The 14,835-nt window shown below is 36.5% G+C and overlaps 1 pseudogene across 1 annotated transcript in view; it reads left to right on the top strand.

Moving 5' to 3' along the window:
- Positions 1 to 8,774, top strand: part of LOC128596431 (eukaryotic translation initiation factor 1A, X-chromosomal-like) — a 43,091-nt pseudogene extending 34,317 nt beyond the window's left edge. Inside the window, exon 2 of the transcript XR_008383111.1 lies at positions 8,042 to 8,774. The product of XR_008383111.1 is annotated as a eukaryotic translation initiation factor 1A, X-chromosomal-like (transcript). The remainder of the gene's footprint in view (positions 1 to 8,041) is intronic.
- The last annotated feature ends 6,061 nt before the right edge of the window (positions 8,775 to 14,835 follow it).

Raw genomic sequence — 14,835 nt, 5'->3', positions numbered from 1 at the left:
CAAATGGTATATGCTTAATACATTTTTAATAAATAAAATTCAAATTTTTAATAAAATTTAGGATAAAATTAAGAGTAGTACATTAAAAAATGTTGCAAGTCATTGACCCATGAATGGATTAATAAATTGTGGTATATGTACGCCATGGAATATTATGCAGCCTTAAAGAAAGATGGAGACTTGACCTCTTTCATATTTACATGGATGGAGCTGGAACATATTCTTCTTAGGAAAGTATCTCAAGAATGGAATAAAAAGTATCCAATGTACTCAGCCCTACTATGAAACCAATTTATAGCTTTCATATGAAAGCTATAACCCAATTATAGCCCAAGAAGAAGGGGAAAGGGAAGGAGGGGAGGGTAGAGGATGGATGGAGGGAGGGTAATCAGTGGGACCACACCTATGGTGAATCTTACAAGGGTACATGTGAAATTTATTAAGTGTAGAATATAAATGTCTTGACACAATGGAAAATAAAAGTTGCAAGTGACTAATATAATATAATAAATTATCCTGAAAATGATATATATATAGTTTACCTATTTAAAATACATAGAATAGAAACATGCTTAGAGTAAGATTATTCCTTTTCCTGATTTTTATCACTGGTTAATTATATAATTTAATAGTAGTATAGTACAGTAACACTGAATAATGCTAAACTCAGGGCTTTCAGTGTGTCCATCACCAAAACAGTGTTCATTATACCCGATAGGTAAGTTTTTATTCCTCACCCCCCTCCCACCTTTCCCTCTTCTTAGTTTCCAATATTCTTACATCTCCTTGTACCCATGTGTATAAAGCTCCAATTTACTAGTCTGAGCGTGTGGTGTTTGTTTTTCCAAACCTGACATATTTCATTTAGGATAATGGTATCCAGTTTCATCCAGTTAACTGAAATGACATTATTTCATTCCTTTTCATGACTGAGTAGTACTCCATGACTCTGTGTGTGTGTGTGTATACATGTGAGTATATAATATATATATACACACACCATATTTTCTTTAACCACTCATGAATTGATGAACACTTAGGTTGATTCCATATCTTTGCGATTATAAATTGTGCTGTGACAAACATTCATGTGCCGGTGTGCTAAATTTATTTCTTTGAGGAATCTCCATACTATTTTCCAAAAGGGTTATACTAATTTACATTCTCACCAACAGTGTATAACTGTTCCTTTTTCAATGCATCTGCACCAACATCTATTATTTTTTGACTTTTTAATAATGGCAATTCTGACAGGGGTAAGGTGTATCTCATTGTGGTTTTCATTTGCATTTCCTTTATAATTAATTATGGTGAGCAATGGTTCACATGTTTCTTGGCCATTTGTCTATTTTTGAGACAGGGTGTCATTCTATCACCTGAGCTACTAGTTTACTGCAACCTCAAACTTTTGGGCTCCAGCAATACTCTTGCTGAGAAGCTGGGACTACAAGTGCATGCCTGTAGTAATTTTTCTTTTTCTTTTCTTTTTTTCTTCTTCTTCTTATTATTTTTTTTTATAAAGACAGATGTCCCTCTCATGGTTAGGCTGATCTCAAAATCCTGGCCTCAAGTGACCCTCCAGCCTCAGCTTCCCAAAGCCCTTGGATTACAGGATTGAGAAAAATTCTGTTCATGTCTTTTGCCTACTTTTTGATTGTTTGTTTTGATCTTGCTGATTTGTTTGAGTTCTTTGCAGATTTGGAAGTATAGTTCATAAGTATTTTCTCTCATTCTGTAAGTTGCCTATTTACTTTGATAGGCAAATTGATTATTTCCTTTGCTGTGCAGAGCTTCTTAGTTTAAATAAGTCCTTTTATTTTATTTTTGGTTTTTCTGTATTTGAGTCTTAGTAATGAATCCCTTGCCCAAGCCTGTGTCTAGAAGAGTTTTTCCTACATTTTCTTCTGGAAATTTTATGTCTTTAATGTTAAGTCTTTAATCCATCTTGAATTGATTTTTTGATATGGTGAGAGATAGGGGTTCTGTTTCATTCTTCTGCATGTGGCTATCCAGTTTTCCCAGCACCGTTTATTAGATAGAGCATCCTTTCCCCAGCACATGTTTTTGTCTGCTTTGTAGATCAGTTACTCATAGCAATATGGTTTTATTTCATGGTTCTCCTATTCTGATCCATTGGTCTATGTCTCTGCTTTTGTACCAATACCATGCTGTTCTGATTACAATAGCCTTGTGGTACAATTTGAAATAATTTCAGATAATGTGATGCTTCTATATTTGCTCTTTTCACTTACGATTGCTTTGGCTATGTGGACCCTTCTTTGATTCCAAATGAAGCTTAAGACTGCTTTTTCTAGATCTGTAAAATAAGATGTTGACATTTTCATGGGTATTGCACTGAATCTGTAAATCACTTTGGGTAGTATAAACGATTAACAATATTGATTCTACTATTCTTCCAATTGTTTATATCATCTACAATTCCTTTCAGTGTTTTGTAGGTCTCCTCATAGAGATCTTTCACCTTCTTGGTTAAGTATATTCCTAAGTATTTTATTTTCTTTGTAGCTGTTGCTGCCATTACACCAGGCCCATAGCTCTGACACCTGTGGCCACTACCTAGATAGCTTTGCCCAACAACTACTACCACTGTTGCAGGGAGCCTTGGGCAGAGCAATCTCCTGTGACACCCACCTCCACGGAGAGGGACTCATCTACCCCCTGGCCAAGTTTACGACAGCAGCTTGGCAACCAACCCACCACTGTACGTGAAGATCCCGCAGCACTGGTTGGGACTGTGAAAACCTTCAAACAAACTTTAAAACAAAGACTATCCATTGAGTTATTACTCAGGTGGGGAAACAGGAATCAAAAACTGTTTAGTGGGTGATTCCCTTTTAAGGGAAGTAAAACAAAGAAGTAGAATTGTTCCTGAGATAGAATGTGATTTTTCTTCTTTAGAACTTGAGTTCTACAATTAGCAAAGCAAAATGATTCATTAATACCTACCCAAAGTAATAATTATGCCAACAATATACTAACTGGAATTCTTTATCTTTACTTTTAGTTATTAATCACATGTTTTTGAAGTTCTACACATAAGGAGCTATACCCTAAAAGGAGCTGTACCTTAGCAAGCAGAATCAAGATTCACTCACAGAGCTTAGTGTTACGAGTAGGGCAAGCCATGTAAGATTAAATATGAGAACTCAGAGGCAGGTTATGTGAAAGAAATCATACCATATAGACTAGCTAAAATCTTTCAAGTACAGAACGTAGTTCATTATAAAAATTCACATTGTATGCCTATACAAAACATCACACGTACCTTTTAAAGATACAACTATTATGTACCTATTATTTTTTTAAAAGATATTGGAAAATTACTAATGATCTTAGGTAAGGGCTTTGAAACTTTTTATCTAATAATTCCTCCAAGATTTCCCTTAATATCCCATTTCCCAATTTGCCACCTAGTTTTTAAGTTTGGTATTTGAATTGTCAGTGGCACAACAAAGCTGCTTCATGGAGAGACATCAAAAGTCAAGCTCTGCTGGGCATCATGGCTCATGCCTGTAATTCCAGCACTCTGGGAGGCTGAGATGATGGAATTGTTTGAGCCCAGCAGTTCAAAACTAGGCTGGGTAACATAGTGAAATCTCCTCCCTACAGAAGAAAAATAAACTGAGCATGGTGGGACGCAGCACTGACTCTCACCTGGGCAACAGAACAGGACTCCATCTCCTAAAAAAAAAAGTCAAGAGTCAAGTCTCCCCCTTTAAAGAGCCCACAATGCCAACCTGCTACTATCAAGTTTTTTTTTTTATAACCTTCTTGTAATAATCCTTAAGTAGGTAAAAATGTGGGTTTTTCCTTTACTGTAAACTCCCTGTACCCGTCACTTCTCCTTGCACCCTGCAGATATGGAGTATGGGGCAAAAGAGAAGGCAGATTCACCAGTTGCTCATTTAAACACCCACACCCATTAACCAAGAGGCCACGTGGGGTAAGAGAGAGAACGGCTGGCTTTGGAACACGTAGACCAGCCTTTGATGCAGACCTCGACCTCTTGGTAGCTTGTAGCACAATGTCTGCTTGTTGCTCTTCCTCCCAAGCCAAAAAACCAAAACAAAAAAATTTATTTTTGTCCTATATTTTATATTGTATCCTAGGATGCCACAGGGATTAAATAAGACGATATAGGCAGAGCACTTTAAACAAGTGCTCAGTAAGTGGCAGTGATGATGAGTTATTTTAACAATTGAAACCTCTGATACTTGGTGTGAACATATTGTGGGAGAAAGGAAAGGGGAAGATGAAACCATCCAAAACCCCAAAGACAGGCCTCCTAGAGGAGTTCTAATTCAGCTTGATCACCACTCAATTTATGCAGGGCTTTTTCTGTTTTCTCCCTGCCACCCAGCATATGTCTGGCATACTATTTTTGAATTCATTAATTTGACAACCAACGGTCAAATGAAAAAATATCCAAAGAGAAAACTGTGGAAAGAAGTCCTCAGTCATAAATTGGACTGTGATATTTAAGCAAGTTATTTAACACCCTTTTGTCTGAGTTTATGTGCTCTTTGGAATTAATAACGTTTGCCTGTGCCCACCTAAGAGAACAGTGATGAGACAAAACAAAACGCAAATGTCCCTGCCATCCTACAAATGGAAATTGACATTCCAATGGTAGCATTTTGCTTTATTTTCATAAGTATGTTATGAAGTAAAATCGGTATGATAATACCTGTCTTTCATAGAGATGCTCCGAGAATTAGAAATAATGTATGTAACACCATTGCACAGTGACTGACAAACTATAGCTATTAATATTATCATTCTTCTTACTGAAGGACTTTACATTTCTGCCTCCTGTAAAAGGGGTATGACAGAACAGCTGTGCAAATACTGGACAAGTTCTTTGAAAGAAAGAAAAAACATCCGTGTCTCAAGCTTCAGGAGTCCACCGTGTTCTTGTTTGCTAAGTGAGAACACCGTGTGCAGTGGGAATGAGTCAGTTCTGTGCAACCTTGTTCTAAGATTTGGCATAATCTTAATTAGCAGTAGTCATAGTCCTCTTTGGGGACTCACACAATGTATTTCATAAGAACTGCACGGCAAAATAAATAGGATGCTTATTTTTATCACCGCACCTTTAGAGTCATCAATGGGATAGAAGTTAGTCTACCACTAAGAAACTCCCAAAGCAAATAATAAAGGTATCTTTTTGCAGGTTTATCATTTGGCCATTCTAAACATGTAGCTACAAGTTTAAATGATCTTTTTTCAAAGTTTTCTAGTTTCAATATATATATATATATATATACATAGATATACATATATGTGTATAAAAATTGTTATTAGCCTTGCCTAAAGTGTTTTTTCATTATGATTAGCTTATTTGATCTTCCCACTGGTGTTGTGATCTCTGTTTTACAGAATGAAAAACTGAGATGCTACGAGACTGAGTAACTGCTGCAGAGTCGGTGATTAAGACAGAACTATAATCCTAATTTCTGAGTCTAGCTTCCTTCTACTGTGTTTTGCTGTTTTTCAGTTATCTCCAATGTTCCACGAAACTCAGATGCACCTAAACAATTCACCATTTTTCAAAAATGACCATAAATAATGCATACAGACAGATATAATACCAATGATTCTAGGGAGTTGATCAAATCTTTCTATTAACAACATATATAAGATGAAATCAACTTGACATCTGAGAAGAGAAACTTTCATAATTACTAAAGATAGGAACAAATCTGTCAGGAAACTGACCCTATCTACATGTGAGGGAGGCAGGGAGAACTTCAGTTCAGAAGTCTGATTCTAATTGTGTGTAACTTTGGATAAATTCCCTATCTCTGTACTATTCCATTTTCAGTATCTATGAAATAAGGGAGTTTTACTAAATGTCGCTGGCAGAATGTTGAAGTTATCAAATCTAAAACCAGTAGTTGAATCCATGGAAATATTCACTTCTTTAGTAACTATCAACTAACATAAACACTGATAAGCATAAATATTAGAGAGCTAAAACTAATCTCTATACAATAAAATAGGTAAACTCTTCTTGTGAGTAAGCTGCAATAAAATGCAATAGAAACTCCCTGCATTGACCACCTCCTTAAGTTGGCTTAATTTTCATAGATCAGACATGTACCTATCAGTAAAGTAAGCCTACTTCTTTATGTTGACCACCTTCATATGTCGACCACTTTGTTACAATCCCTTGGGTTTGTACAGAGGTTCTACTATATATGATTGTACTAAGTTCAAAGGCAGAAGTAAAGACATCTCTAATAGGGCTAACCAAAATGTCCTTGTCAATGCAATTTTTTCATTTTAAGAATTAAAAAAGATTTTCCTTTTTGTGCTAGTTCATCCTGTGAGTCCCAAAAAGCAGCAGCCAAGTCAAGATTACCCCATCCCTGGAACAGATACAGGAGTAGCCAGCCCATCTGACCAGCACTTCTAGAAGAGCATTGCTAAGATAGAGGAGGGACTATTTCTCTTCACTTTCCACATACAGCCTCAAGATTTACTTTTTTCCTCTTAATAGATAGGGTCTCCCTTTGGCACCCAGGCTGGATGCTTTGGTGCAGGCATAGCTCACTGCAACCTTTAACTCCTGGGCTCAAACAATCCTCCTGCCTCAGCCTCCCAAGTAGCTGGGACCACATGCATATATATAAATATTTTATGTTTTGTAGAACCAGAATCTTGGTATATTCGCCAGGCTGGTCTCTAGCTCCTGGCCTCAAACAATCCTCCCTCCTTATCCTCCCAAAGTACTGGGCTTACAGGTGTGAGCCACTGCACCTGGCCACAAATGGTATTTTTAATTCAGGAGTTTTCTCCTTTTTGATGTTGGTTTGCTAGTCTCAAATAGCTTATGAATATCAAGTGAAGGTATCTTTATGCTACACTGGGTAACTTTATGTGCTCCTTTAGTCTAAGCTACATCTTTATGCAGATGACACTTGAATCTATACTTCAGCAGTCTACGCTTTTTCTTTGACCTATCTTCTGAACTCCAGATCTATATTTCCTATTATCTAACTCCAGAGCTGTATTTTCAGTTGATTTATCCAACCGACACTTTAAATTCAACAAAATCGTACTGTCCTCCTCGCACCATCCAAGATGGATGCTTCAGAGTTATTCTCGTCTATACTCCAAGTGGTCCATTGGCAATTAAGTGAAAAAGAACATTCAAAGGTCTTCACAGCCCCTCAAACCAAATCGTTATTGCGGCCACCATAGGAGACTAGTTCCATACGTGTATTTTGATGTTGACAGGGCTGGGTTTTAATCACCACTCTGCCACTTGAAGGTGTGACACTGCACTAGTCTCTCTAAATCTCAATTTTCAACAGACAATGGGGATATGAAAACCTATCCTATAGGGGGCTGTGTGAGGATTTAAAAAGGTGACACATGTTGAGGACTTAGCACAGTACCTAGCTCACCATCACCAGAACAAGATCACCATCATCTCTCTCTTTTCTAGATGATAATAGATTCCTTAGTAATCTCTCTGCTTTCTCTTCTTTTAGTTCCTCCTACGATCTACACTATTCCACAGTGGAGATCTAATCACAGTCCTCGCTTAATTACAAGATTTCTGGCTGGCAAGAGAAAATCATAACTCTGGAGGAATAAAGCTGCCTTCACTGCAGCCCTGTGGTCAACCTTCACATCAATGGCTGTGGTGAAACTGACACGTATTCTCTCTCTCCCTCTGATAAAATAGGAAGTACCCAACATGATCTGTATTATGTTAAAGGAAAAAATGTTTCACTGAAATCTACTCAAGTTTATTGGTCTAGTTTATACTTTCTAGCAAATATTGAGAATAAAATAACAAACCAAGGCGCTACCCGACCTCCAGCTTCGGCTTCGTCCAGCGCGGTCCTCAGAGCAGTCACCGCCACCACTGCCTCCCCCCAGAAAAAAGTCACAGACACCGCAAGGCCACCTTCTCCGCCATGCCCAAAAATAAAGGAAATTAATTTCAGTGTGCCCTAAGAAGGCCTCAAATACTAAACTCAACTCTGGGTGGGTCAGGAAATTATAGAGACCCACTTATAACAGTAGCACAGAGCAATGGGAGACTGCCCCAGGAGAGAGTAAGGGAGGTAAAAACAGACGCAGAGGTAAGAATGAGAATGAATCTGAGAAAAGAGAGCTGGTGTTCAAAGAAGATGGACAAGAGTATGCCCAAGTAATCAAAATGTTAGGAAATGGAAGATTAGAAGCAATGTGTTTTGATGGAGTGAAGAGGTTATGTCACATCAGAGGGAAACTGAGGAAAAAGGTTTGGATAAATACTTCAGACATCATATTGGTTGGTCTCAGAGACTACCAAGATAACAAAGGTGATGTGACTTTAAAATACAATGCAGTTGAAGCCAGAAGTCTGAAGGCATATGGGAGCTTCCAGAACACACTAAAATCAAGGAAACTGATACATTTGGTCCTGGAGATGATGATGAAATTCATTTTGATGACATTGGAGATGATGATGAAGACATCGATGATATCTAAAAAACCTGGACATTGTACATTCCAGCCTTTCTGAAGATTGTCCTGCAATTTGGATTTTGGCCATCAAAAAGGAGATTAAAATCTTATTAGCATGAATACAATGTGCTAAAGCAGACTGATTTGTTTCTAAGGTATTTGTGTTTCTTTAAAAACTGATTAATACTGAATTGGGTTAAGCAAGATGGTAAGCCTACTTTGTTCTCTTGCTGTAATGGAGCTTATGGGTAGAAGATCACATCTATTTTAAACAAGACAAAAGCAAATTGCTGCCTTTCATATTTTGACCACTTTAGTAAGAAAATGGATGTTTTGAATAAATCATTTGCCTTGTTCAAAAAAAAAATAACAAACCAAACAAGACCAACAAATCAGAGAAATTCTGAAGGTAGACCATTTATGAGTTGGTAACACAAAAAATAAAAATACATAAGGGAAAGGAATAAAAACATAAGGGAAAAGGAAGGAACTATTTTAAATTCATTCAAGGACAATAACAACAGACATAATGATGATCCTAGATTGGATCTTGATTTTGACAAACGGCTATACATTTTGGGAACAATTGACAAACTTTTCATCTAGACTGAATTATTTTTAATTTGATGGTATTATTTGCTTACACAGGAAAACTTTATTTTTTTAGAGATGCAGATCTCTGAATCATTTAGGGGTGGAATCATGATTTTGGGAATTTAAAGCACTTCAGATTTAAAAATAGTAGAGGTAATCTTAAAAGCCCACAATCTTGAGTACTTTATTGTTATCTATTAAAATAGTGGCTACTAATATAGAAATATAATGTGAGTCCTATGTGTAATTTAAAATTTTCCAACAGTCATATTTTTAAAAAATAAAAACTATAACCAATGTATTAATATATTTTACTTAATACAGCAAAAAACATGATCATTTGAGCATATAATAAATATAAAAAATTATTAATGTGATGGTAAACATTCTTTTCATCATACTAAATCTTCCAAGTCCAATGTGTATTTTATACATATGACACGTCTCCATTTAGAGTAGCCACATTTCGAGTGCCCAATAAGTCACGTGTTGGTCATGTCTTCAGTATTGTTCTGTACAGAACTGTATAAGGTAAAATTCAAATTCTCCTCAAATGGCGTGAAGGGATGGTCTTTTTTCTTTCTTCCTTTTTACCACTATACTAACAAGGACAAAAGACTATTCTTAACGTGACCTCAGATTCTCAGGCTGTGTTTCCATCCCCATTTCCCGCTGTATATCCTGTGCCTCAGCCGTTCTTTACATGCTCAACTTATTCACACCCACAGGCTTTTTCATAAACCACATCCCTCAAAATAGATCAAACCCTCTGCTCTTCTCATTCTAAAGAACTTCAGTTTACGTGGTACCAAAGATGCTCTTTTATCATATCTCATCATGGCACCTGTCGTTTTTGTAACTATTTGTCACCTTCTTACTCTGGCTAAATAGTGAGCTCTATTACAAGGCAGCCAGTCATCATCATCTTTGTACTCCTGGCAGGTTTCATGAGTGAATGAGTGAATGGATGATGCATGAATGAATGAAGCAAGCTATTAAAACACAGATTGTAGGCTTTCCTTTTTTTTCCTCCAATTCAAGGTTCTTTTTTCCTCCCAGATCTTTACAGTCTTGTTCCTTTGTTTGTTGGTTTGTTTTTGTAGAGAAGGGGTTGCACCATGTTGTCCGGGCTGGTTTTGAACTCTTGGCCTCAAGTGCCCCTCTCACGTCAGCTTCCCAAAGTGCTAGGCTGAGCCACAGTGCCGAGAAATACCTATCATATCTAATCATAGAAACATAGAACACAAATATTTTGTTTAATTGGACATACTGAAATTATGACATCAAATTATAAGCATTGGCTAAGACAGTGATCGCTTACTAATGCTGAGAAGATGATTAATGTAGCCACAAGAGTAAATAATTTCTTTTAAAAAAGTCTTTTTTCCTCTTTTAATTTTGTTTTTCTTTTTTAGAATGAAAGAATGATTAGCTGTGTGAGCCTCGTGAACTTGAGCAAGTCCTTTAATGTAGCCTTAGTACAGTAAGAAGGACTGAGTAAAATAAGGTTGAATTAAAAGATTATTATAATTGAGTTTAGCTTTAAAAGTCTATGGCTTTAGGGTTTGTTTGTAACATGTTCCCATAGTAAATGGATTTACCACAATTTTATGAGGATAGACACTTGTTTTTAGTATATTTTTTTAAATGCTTTTTTTTTTTAAGTAGGGTTTTGGGAATTAGTCCATTTAGAAAAGCAATTTGCAAATTTACCTTCATGATTTTATTAATTCTGTAAGCTAATAATACCTGTTAACATTTTGGAGTTGACCCAGCAAAGTAGCTTTCTCTATTTTTAGATAAGTAAATGTTGACATATCTACAAATAGGTGTAAAATATTCATAATTGCATAAAAAACTCATGTAATAATACTGTGTGGATAGAGAGAGGGGTGATTGAGTTAAAGCAATGTTACTTTTAGGACCAAAAGAAAATTTCAACAAAGCCAAACGTATTCGGGCTTGGGTGCAGAGTCCTCTTACACCAGAGGAATAGCTGGCATCCATCTAGGTTATCATCATCCATTTTTTTCTTTAAACCCACTCCCATTTTTTGGCTATGATTTTCCACCCACAATAGCATGGAACACTTCTGTGGAATAAGAATAGCACCATTAGTCTCCAAGACACACAGTTAACATTCAACGTTGGACTTCTAAGACAAGACAACAAAGACTTTTCACATTATTTCATCAGGACTGTAAGAAACCAGATTATCTGTGAGCAATGCATTCAGATATTTCTTTCATGGGGGTGTACAGCACACCTCCTGTTAGTTTCTTTGCTCTGGTAAGGGGAGATGGGTTCAGATAAAATCTTATTAACTCTGGTATGGCAAGTCTGCAGCACACTACAGTATGTTCTGATCACATATAATATTCATTTTTTAATTGGATAAAAAATATTTTTTCTTTTTAATGGGGAAAAGGCTGGTGCAGTGTTTCTCAATGTGTGGCTTGAGGACCACCTGCTTAAGAATTATTTGAGAAACTCAATAAAAAGACAGATTCCTGGGCCCTATGCCAAACCTACTGAATCAGAATCCCTAGGACGGAGCTCAGGAATCCTGTTTTTATCAGTTTCCTCCAGATGATTCTAATCCAGTGAGCTAAAGAACTTCCAAGCCTGAGCAGAGATTCCTCTAAAAATTTCATTAATTGGTTGCAAAAAAAATAACTCTGTGTTTTTTTAAATAAATTGTGCACTAGATGCTGAAAAAATAAACCCAAATAATTCTTCATTTATCTTTTCATTCAAATGATCACGGTGGGTCTTTGGCCCTGAACTTGCCCTAGTGTGTGTCATACAGTTGCAACTATCATCAGTAAACAGAAAAACAAAAGAACTAACAAGGCAAAAGCTACTAGATAAAACAGATCTGGTTTCCATGGTTTTTGTATTATACATTAGCTTTTTTGTTTCATGCTTAGGAGGTGTGGTTCCTAATATTCTTTTTTTTTTTTTTTTTTTTGCAAATTAATCATTCTTTTTATTTTTGTTTGTTTTATTAAATAGTATCTATATACATTAATGTATTTATGGGGTACAATGTGCTGATTTTATATACAGTTTGGAATGCTTACATCAACTATACATGCATTTCATTTGTCTGTATTCCAATTAATTGCACATTTTAAATATTTAAATTCTTTTTTTTTTATTAAATCATAACTGTATACAATGATATGATCATGGGGCATCATACACTCACTTCATAAGCCATTTGACACATTTTTATCACAGTGGTTAACATAGCCTTTCCGGCGTTATCTCAGTTACTGTGCCAAAACATTTACATTCTACATTTACCAAGTTTCGCAAATACCCCTGTAATATGCACCACAGGTGTGATCCCTCCGATTCCCCTCCCTCTACCCACCCCCCACCTTTCCCACTTCCCCCTATTGTTAAGTTGTAGCTGGGTTATAGTTTTCATGTGAGAGTCCCAAATTAGTTTCATAGTAGGGCTGTGTACATTGGGTATTTTTTCTTCCATTCTTGGGATACTTTACTAAGAAGAATATGTTCCAGCTCCATCCATGTAAACATGAAAGAGGTAAAGTCTCCATCTTTCTTTAAGGCTGCATAGTATTCCATGGTATACATATACCACAATTTATTAATCCATTCGTGGATCGATGGGCACTTGGGCTTTTTCCATGACTTAGCTATTATGAATTGGGCTGCAATAAACATTCTGGTACAAATATCTTTGTTATGTTGTGATTTTTGGTCTTCTGGGTATATGCCCAGCAGAGGGATTACAGGATTGAATGGCAGATCTATTTTTAGATCTCTGAGTGTTCTCCATATATCTTTCCAAAAGGAATGTATTAATTTGCATTCCCACCAGCAGTGCAGAAGTGTTCCCTTTTCTCCGCATCCACGCCAACATCTCTGGTCTTGAGATTTTGTGATATAGGCTAGTCTCATTGGAGTTAGATGATATCTCAAAGTAGTTTTGATTTGCATTTCTCTGATGATTAAAGATGATGAGCATTTTTTCATATGTCTGAAGGCCGTGCGCCTGTCTTCTTCAGAGAAGTTTCTCTTCAAATCCCTTGCCCAGCCTGCGATGGGATCCCTTGTTTTTTTCTTGCTGATGCGTTTGAGTTCTCTGTGGATTCTGGTTATTAAACCTTTGTCAGAGATATACCCTGCAAATATCTTCTCCCATTCTGAGGGCTGTCTGCTTGCTCTGCTTACTGTGTTCTTAGCTGTGCAGAAGCTTTTTAGTTTGATCAAGTCCCAGTAATGTATTTTTGAAGCTGCTTCAATTGCCCGGGGGGTTCTCCTCATGAAATACTCACCCAGACCAATTTCTTCAAGGGTTTTCCCTGCATTCTCCTCTAGTATTTTTATAGTTTCATGTCTTAAGTTTAAATCTTTAATCCAATGAGAGTCTATCTTAGTTAATGGTGAAAGGTGTGGATCCAATTTCAGTCTTCTGCAGGTTGCCAGCCAGTTCACCCAGCACCATTTGTTAAATAGGGAATCTTTTCCCCACTGAATGTTTTTAATTGGCTTGTCAAAAATCAAATAGCGGTAAGTAGCTGGATTCATCTCTTGGTTCTCTATTCTGTTCCGGATATCTACTTCTCTGTTTTTGTGCCAATACCATGCTGTTTTGATCACTATCGATTTGTAGTAAAGTCTGAGGTCTGGTAGTGTGATTCCTCCTGTTTTGTTTTTATTTCTGAGTAATGTCTTGGCTATTCGAGGTTTTTTCTGATTCCATATAAAACGAAGTAATGTTTTTTCAAGATCTTTAAAATATGACAGTGGAGCTTTAATAGGGAGTGCGTTGAAATTATATATTGCTTTGGGTAGTATGGACATTTTGATAATGTTGATTCTTCCTAGCCATGAGCATGGTATGTTTTTCCATTTGTTAACATTTTCAGCTATTTCTTTTCTTAGAGTTTCATAGTTCTCTTTATAGAGATCTTTCACGTCTTTTGTTAGGTAAATTCCCAAATATTTCATCTTCTTTGGCACTACTGTGAATGGGATAGAGTCCTTAACTGCTTTTTCAATTTGACTGTTGTTGGTGTATATAAAGGCTACCGATTTATGAATGTTGATTTTGTAACCTGAGACGCTGCTGTATTCCTTGATCACTTCTAGGAGTTTTGTAGTAGAGTCCCTAGTGTTTTCCAGATACACAATCATATCATCTGCGAAGAGCGAGAGTTTGATCTCTTCTGACCCTATACGGATACCCTTGATCGCCTTTTCTTCCCTAATTGCGGTGGCTAAAACTTCCATTACAATGTTGAAAAGCAATGGAGACAATGGGCAGCCTTGTCTGGTTCCTGATCTGAGTGGAAATGATTCCAATTTAACTCCATTCAATATGATATTGGCTGTGGGTTTGCTGTAGATAGCCTCTATCAGTTTAAGAAAAGTCCCTTCTAGACCAATTTTCTTGAGTGTTCTGATCAGGAAGGGATGCTGGATATTATCAAAAGCTTTTTCTGCATCAATTGAGAGAATCATATGGTCTTTGTTTTTTAATTTGTTTATGTGCTGAATTACATTTATAGATTTACGTATATTGAACCAGCCTTGAGACCCTGGGATAAAACCAACTTGGTCATGATGTATAATTTGTTTGATGTGTTGCTGGATTCTGTTTGTTAGGATCTTGTTGAATATTTTTGCATCTATATTCATTAGTGATATTTGTCTATAATTTTCTTTTCTTGTTGAGTCTTTTCCTGGTTTGGGGATCAGGGTGATGTTTGCTTCATA

This window comes from Nycticebus coucang, chromosome 10 (genome assembly GCF_027406575.1).
Source record: "Nycticebus coucang isolate mNycCou1 chromosome 10, mNycCou1.pri, whole genome shotgun sequence".
Lineage (NCBI taxonomy): Eukaryota > Metazoa > Chordata > Mammalia > Primates > Lorisidae > Nycticebus > Nycticebus coucang.
Note: the sequence above shows the minus strand (reverse complement) of the source record. Positions and strands in the feature narration are given on the sequence as shown.